The sequence below is a fragment of the Simochromis diagramma genome, unplaced genomic scaffold (genome assembly GCF_900408965.1).
Source record: "Simochromis diagramma unplaced genomic scaffold, fSimDia1.1 OVJJ01000024.1, whole genome shotgun sequence".
NCBI lineage: Eukaryota > Metazoa > Chordata > Actinopteri > Cichliformes > Cichlidae > Simochromis > Simochromis diagramma.
In genome coordinates, this window is record NW_024387332.1 from 1,256,801 (window position 1) to 1,265,102 (window position 8,302).

Genomic DNA, 8,302 nt, shown 5'->3' on the forward strand with positions numbered 1-8,302 from the left:
AATTGTTATATGAACAACTTAATCTTTGTTGTGATGCGCTAGTCTTAGGTAATTATTAGCATTTATTTATGTAATCAGTTCATTTCATCTTTTTAACAGGGAAAATGGTGCTCCAAACTTAAAGAAGATAGCTAACAAAGATTTGGTGAGTATTTTAGGTTTACATGAACAAAACTGGCATATAAGCTACCATTAATTCAGGCAGGAAACAAAGTCAGCTGATTTTACACACTGAACTGGATAATCTCATATACAGTAGGTTTTACTATTAACCTGATTTAGCATATCCACTATTGCTACAGATGTGCAAGCCATTTCACAAGTCACCTGCACCTCAGCTTTTTCTTTGTTGCAGTATTTACTGTTTACTCTGCTCTGTATTGGGTATTGTTATGGTTTTCCCAATCTCTCATACTTGGCATTTATGTGCCTGGAAGGTCATGCAGGTCAATAGTCAAAGCCATACCACCAAAAACAAATACTGGCTTCTTTTAGCTACAGTCGTGCTAATGTAAAGTATTTTGTGAATTCATTGCAGCAAGTAATAGTTCATAAAACTCAGATTTAAGGCTATGTCCTGATTCATAATAGATCTGGATCCTCCATCCCGGCTTTCATGAAATATGTTCATACAAAGTATGGCTGGGAAAGAAGGGTGCTTTATCCCATCCACTGGCTTTTCTTGCTGTGGGTTTTCTCAGCCTAGTGATGTGTGATGAGGTATGTATCACTTTAAAACAATTTGTTACATTATTCATCTGGACTGACAGTGGTGGTAGTTTAAACACTTGAGAAACCTGATTTACCAGCAAAGTTGAGAAAAGTCTGCCTTAGATGACTACATGACTAAAACAGAAATGTATCTATGGTTATTCAAGAAGAGTCGACATCTGATGGTTGACACATTTACCTGCAAACCAAAGGCAGCAACTACTCTAGCTAAAGACACATCCTCTTTTAGGGTTGTGTTTAAAGGTGGGTACCATGAAATGATATCAAGTGTTAAAAGTATTGCCAATTGAACAGAGCCTACCCCGCTTTATGTCAACAGAACAGCTGAAAGTAGTTTTACATAACTCTTGGATAGCAATGTGTAAAAATGCCATACCTGATGTAAGAGCCAATTAAAGGTTAATTTTATTAGTACTGGTAAAATGATTAGATAAGAAATATACATGTTTGATGTTAAGAATATAATTTCTAGTTAATTTCAAAATACTGTTTTGTTAAAGGTATAGAATATAAAAGTGCAACATTCTAATGCGCTTTTAAGTTTTGGGCTTCCGGCACACTGTAATTACGTAGTTGGGGAGTCGGATAAGCTGGAAGCAACACAGTTTTTGACCGAGTCTTGCCATGTAAATTAAAAGTTTCAATAAACATCTTTTTGAAAGAAAAGTACCTGGACTGCTCGCGTTTCAATGCATGTTGCCAGACTGACTCCTAAAGGTGGTACAGAAGAGTGAAATAGAGATGGAGTGCCGCCACTACATGAGTCAAAAAACTCGCTTCACCGACATGTGGGGGATCGGCTGCACGGTGCTCGGATGGAAGGGCGCAGCCTAGCGGAATGTAAGAAAAGGCGCTGCTTAAGGATGCTGGCACAGAACCGGATAATTCTTTGGATTATTCTTTAGAAGAAGGTAACCAGCTTTCTTCTTACTTAGTGCTGTAAGAGGAAAAGCACGTCTTTCGGAGGCTCGTTAAGTTTGGTGGAAAACGAAAGTGAAACTTAACTGTGTGTCGTTGTCAACCCCGCTCTCTTTTTTCTCTACAGGGAGTGCAGAATTATTAGGCAAATGAGTATTTTGTCCACATCATCCTCTTCATGCATGTTGTCTTACTCCAAGCTGTATAGGCTCGAAAGCCTACTACCAATTAAGCATATTAGGTGATGTGCATCTCTGTAATGAGAAGGGGTGTGGTCTAATGACATCAACACCCTATATCAGGTGTGCATAATTATTGGCAACGTCCTTTCCTTTGGCAAAATGGGTCAAAAGAAGGACTTGACAGGCTCAGAAAAGTCAAAAATAGTGAGATATCTTGCAGAGGGATGCAGCAGTCTCAAAATTGCAAAGCTTCTGAAGCGTGATCATCGAACAATCAAGTGTTCATTCAAAATAGTCAACAGCGTCGCAAGAAGCGTGTGGAAAAACCAAGGCGCAAAATAACTGCCCATGAACTGAGAAAGTCAAGCGTGCAGCTGAGAGGCTGAGAGGACCCCCAGAGACCCAGCAGCCACGGTCGATCACAGCCCCAGTGCAGAGAGCCCCCTCCGAGGAAACACTGGAGATATGCCACAATAGGCTATATACAGGGTAAAATGATAAAATAAATAAGAACGGGATACAATATAAATATAAATATAAATAGAGTAAGAAGATTAAAAAATGGATAAGAATAAAATCAATAAATATTAGGTAAAGCCTAAATTAATAATAAAATAACAGGATAGAATAAATAAGCATAAAATAAATAAACGCTAAGTAAAAGCTAAATTAAAAAGGTGGGTCTTGAGCCTGTTCTTAAAAGAAACATTTCATGATGTGTAAAACCAACAAGCTCTCTCAAGATCTCCACAACCTTATTTTGAAAGCATACTGATGTCATTGTTTGAGGAAGAATTTCTAAACTGCTGAAGGTTCCTGTGAGCACTGTTGAGGCCATGATCCGGAAGTGGAAAGAACATAATTTCACCATAAACCTACCACAACCAGGTGCTCCCCACAGGATTTCAGACAGGAGTGAAAAGATTTATCAGAAGAGTTGCCCGAGAGTCACTTGTGGAGAGCTACAGAATGGAATCAGCTGCACTCGCCCACCATGGCCTGTTCTCGTTCTCATTCTCATTCTCAAAGGCATGTTGAAATGCATTGAAAGTCTGCTGAACAACATTTAGAAAACCCTGTGAAATACTGGGCATGTCAAGGTCAGGTGATCGGTATGTTTGTGGAGTGGACCCAAAAACAGAACAAAAGAGAGGCCGACTGCGGGGACATCGTGGTTGGTGGTCGACAGTGTGGCCAACGGTACCTCACAGGGGCATAACAGAGATGATGAACCCTCTCAGGGGGCTTGACAGATGGCCTTCAATGAAGTGGGTGAAACTGAAGGCCCTCAGGTGGCTTTGCAGGTGGTCGACGCGCTGGATGCGGTTTAGGAGGTGCTGGGTGCCCCAGAAGTGGCTTGGTAGGTGCCAGCTGGAGGCTCGGCTGAGCTAGTGAAGAAGGATGCTGGGCAGGCTCGGCCTTGGGACTTCCAGCCATACTCAGTAAAGATGTTCCTCTATACTCTGCCCGCCACTTTGTTAATAGGCCGAGAGGCAGGACCGAACTTTTAAAAAAGAGTAAGCTGTTTATAGAGGCTGATGGCAACATACAAAACAATGGAGCAAAAGGCAACTAAGGTGGATCTAAGATAAAACTAAACTGGACAAACTAGATACTAGAACACTGGAATTTTAAAACATGAAACCTGAACATAGATACCTGGGACATTGCATGAAACAAATAAACAACTTGACAATGAATGAATGACAGCTTACAACATACACAAGAGGATGACGAGGGAAGAGGAAACACATGGGGACCACAGGGGAAAATAAATATAATAATGACAAGACAGGAGGAAACAAAACTGAACACACTAACATAGGATGCAACACTGTCAAAGTAAAACAGGGAACACTAAGACAGAGACTAAGAATTAATGGCTAGACACAGGCTGGGAAGAAGGAATCCACAGGGGAACAAGACAGACTGGGGAAACAAAGGGAGGAGACAAAAAGGGAAACACGGAAACTATTACGGATGATGAGACAGAGAAGGAGCGAGAGATAGCCAGAGAGAGCGAGAGACAGAAGGCACGAGAGAGAGAAGGAGAAGGAGAGAGAGCAGCAACATACATGAACGCACATGACAGAAAAAGGAAAACGTAACAAAACACGGGAAGAGAAACATGTAAACAGGAAGGGGAGACAAGACACATCGAAAAGACAACATGGAAACCGAAATATAACTAAACATAGCAGCAATACGAAGACTAACTCAATACTAAATAATACAAAACTAAAACATTACAACAAAAAAGAATTTGGAAAAACACCATAAACTCAAATGCTGGGTCCAATGATCCAGAACCATGACAGGGGGAATATAGTCTGGTCAGATAAGACCAGAATTAAACTTTTTCGATGCCATAATACACACCATGTTTGGAGGTCAAATGTTACTGCATATCACCCAAAAACTCATATCAACTGTGAAGTTTGGATGTCGGAACATTATGGTGTGGGGTTGTCTTTTAGCATACAGCTAAATTGTGCTTAAAGTGCTTCATTGAGCGGAAATTTAAACTTAAAATATCTCAAGATATATAAAGTAAAAAGACAGTCAAAATTAGAAGTACTTCGAATGCTTCGAACTGAACATTTCAATATCTGAACATTTTACCTTGGGCATGGACATCTAAGAGGTTCTGCCCTTGACTATCTCTAATTGGTTTAGACGACGACATTGGCATAATGTGTGTCTGTTGTTGACCACACAGAGACTTTCAGAGTTGCAGAGACTTTTTTTTTTTTTTTACTTGAACGGCTGGTCGCACCAATGCGACCTAGGATTTTCTTGGCGGAACATTGGCATGTTGAATGTGCAAGCGTCGCTGTGCGCTATTGGATTATTGTGGGAATTCCCAACGTCATTTCCCTTTTCTGCACATCTGTGCAGAGACACGTGCGTGACAGATAAATTGATCGAACAGCAGCAGCACGGAGTCGGTGCTGCGGTGCTTCAGTGGCACGTTTAGCTACTCTAAGCAGTGCCTTCATGATTGGTTTAGGCCATGATATATATATATATATATATAGTATATATATATATATATAAATGTACCACTTGCCAATATGACAACAGCCCCACCAAGGCTGAAGATTTAACAAAAGTGGAAGTGCATATGAGAGAAGGATGCAGTAAACTAGCAACATGCTGTTACTTTCATGGTTGAAAGTACCTCATATGTGGAGCTGTTGTAACCTACCAAGAGGAGGAGGAGACAGACGTTTTACCAGTGTGATGGAAGCAAAGCTCGTATGGTCTCTTTTGCTGATTTGAGTTTTGGATTTAGTGTGACTGTGGGTTTGTGTGTCGTGGCTGAACCCTGCTGGTAGCCTTGATGCCCTTTTTCCCATCTGTCCCTTTGAATTGTCTGAAGCTCTGAATATCGATGTTGGCATGCGCCTTTTATTTTATTGGTTGTTTACAAGTGAAGCGGCCACAGTGCACCCCAGCCATGATTTAGGCCTGCAACAAGGGTTTTATTTTAAGAACGTCTGGGACTGAGTGTGCGTGGGCTACCCGCGCATTTGCGTACATAAGATTTTCTGGAGGAGGACAGACATTTGTTTAGAACTCTTAAAGATGTCGAAGAAGCAAGCTCCTTTAAGCAATTACTTTGGTGTTCCTCCACTTCCAAAGAAATGTCAGAAGGAGTCTGAACCCGCAAAAGAAGCGCGTATTCTAGGAAAAGTGGTTGCAGGAGGTGAGCTGGCTTCAAACAAATGATGAACGCACAGAGAAGTGGGGCAGAATATGCCGTGAAAATCCCACTCTAGCGGACAAAAACAGTGCCTTTTATATGTACGTAAACGCGCGTTGCAACTTCTTATCTGGTGCACGTCTTTTATTTTGACAGTGCATGCGCACCTGCGGACCACTTATGTGCACCCCTGATCATAGTGAATGAAATGTAGTGAACACCACTTTATCAGTTCTACATATTAATTTACCACTAAACTCAAATGTTTTTACTTATTTCGTTTTTTTCTTTTTACTGGGAATCACTCACTAAAGTGAAGTGCATTTCAATTGATATGCTTGTCTTGTTGCTTGTTGATTTATATTTTGGGTTATAAGCATGAACAAGAGAATATCAAAGCAAATTACACCTTTGAGACCCAGGCCCCACTCACAGCTACATGAGACAGGTGTTACATGTATGCCAGGAGTGACATCAATTCTCTTGGATGTACAACAATGACATTGGAATGTCATTCAGACGGAAGAACTGTTGTCAGATGGTAATAAAGAGAGGGAAACTACTCAGAACCAAGGGAATCGCACTACCAGAACATTGTAGACACTGAGGATAGCCACAAGTACCAGGGACTTCAACAGGCAAATAGGAACCATGAAGAGGCCACTGAAAGAGCTGCAACTCAGCCACCTGAGACACTGTCCTAAGAAGGGAAGGTGACCAAGGTCTATTGAGTGTCAACCACTGACTAGGATGAAACAAAAGATCATGAGTACATCGGCAAGATAGACACAACATATTGGTTAGTTATACCAAGTGATAGCAACCTCAGGAAAAGGAACATGAGAAGCTTGAGATATACCTAGGGCTGAGAAAGGACCTTGAGAAGATCTGGTGGGTGAAGGCAACACAACACAGTGGTAATTGGAACATTGACCCCAAGTGGGCAAGTGGCCTCAGTGTCATGAACTCGCTGTGTGCAGGCAGGAATAGGACCCAAAAGCAGACTCCCAGAAGCAGGAAGTGAACTCAAAAAACACGGATTTATTGCTGGAAAAAGGAAAAATCGTACAGAACTAAACTGGGGAATTCTAATAATCATTCACACAGGGAAACACAGGGAGAGTCACAAAGCTATGAGGACACGGAACTGAGGGAGATGCGGACATAAATACACAGACGGATCATGAGGGAAGTGAGAACACATGGAAGCACAGCTGACATGAATAACCATAAAGAGACAGGGGAAGAGCAAACACAACATAACGCACACTGACGGGAGACTATCAAAGTATGGAGGAGAGGCAACCAAGAGGGAGCGAGGGAGAGAGAGAGCAAAAATGATGGACTAGGGAAATATGAGGAATAAACACACAGGAAAACAAGACACAAGGCTCACATGTATAAACACAGACATTCAGGTGAGACAGAGACAAAGACACAAGGGGAGATCTAATAAACCATACTGAACAGAATAAGCTAGGAACCATAGAATACAAGTGAACTCAAAAATAATACAGAATGACCAAAAATGCACAACGCCCCCCCCCCCCACCAAAAAAAAAAAAAAAAAAAAAAAAAAAAACTGGGTCAAAAGGACCCAGAAACATGACACTTAGGGGATCCCAGGACTGACAAGTGATTATCAATGATTATCAGTCATGTTCCAGTCTGGAATCTGGCTGTACCACTCAAGGACATTTACAGAGTGGTCAAGAAGTCACTTTTTTGTTATCTTGGTTGCATGCTTAGGGTTGTTTGTATAGAAGAACCTTCACTCCAGTGAGTGCTCTCATTAATGCTAAAACTGTCAGTGAAGATACTACCCATCCCTATTCCTTTTGCAGAATCCCTGTCATCACAGCATTTATGCATAAAGTGCTCTATGGGCTGATTTTCATTAACTCCTCAGTCAGCTTTGTGGTATAACTTAAACAAGCTACTAAGAGACCGATTCTTCATGTCCTCAATAGGACATGGAGATAATGATTTCTTTTAAGAATGCTATTAGTTAATATATAAAAGAATGAATGAATAAACAAATAATAGAATGCTCCTAGTGGAAACAATACATTAAATCTTTACTTCAATTTTTTCCCCCAGGTCACTATCTTTGGGTTTGGAGCAGACAGCGGGGGAAGCTGGAGCCATTACTTTGAAATCCTCAAAAACAAAAAATTTAAAACAGGAGCACATCCAGGAGAAGAAGAATATAAAATGATAGAGAAATTACACAAAAAGAAGACAATTGTTTTTTTTAAAGGATGGTAATTTCTTTTTCATGTTTTCATTTCTGTCTTTATCAGTTGCAAATCATCTAACCATAGACCTGTGTTATAAAAATGAATAAGTGATGGTAATTGCCCCCCCCTTCAAAATAAACACCACTATATACTAACTTTATCTATATCTGACTTTATCACTAGTAATCTTATATACATTTTGCCTCCAAAATAATAGAAAATACAATGCAAAATCCAAAGTGCAGTCATAATCCCCTGTAACTTGTTCATGAAAAAAAGAAAAGAAAAGTATAGCTGTTTGTTGCTAAAGGGTTATTGAATACATTTGATAGTCATACTGGATAAAACTGGAAAAAACTCTGAGTGGAGTTTTTTTTCTCCTCCTCTTACCTCATGTAGTGTTTTCGTTGTTTTTTCCTATCAGCCTACCTTTCTGACATGTCCCCAATGTGATGGTCAGAAGGTTCCTTTGTAAGTGCGCATGCGCCATTAGCGTGCTGCCTGCTGTAACCCTAATTTCCCTC

The 8,302-nt window shown here is 40.6% G+C and overlaps 1 long non-coding RNA gene across 1 annotated transcript; it reads left to right on the plus strand.

Annotated features, from left to right (window-relative positions):
- The first annotated feature begins 690 nt into the window (after positions 1 to 690).
- On the plus strand, positions 691 to 7,706 carry LOC120718043. Its single transcript, XR_005692353.1, has 2 exons — positions 691 to 720; positions 7,639 to 7,706. It is a non-coding gene; the product is annotated as an uncharacterized LOC120718043 (long non-coding RNA).
- Positions 7,707 to 8,302: the final 596 nt, after the last annotated feature.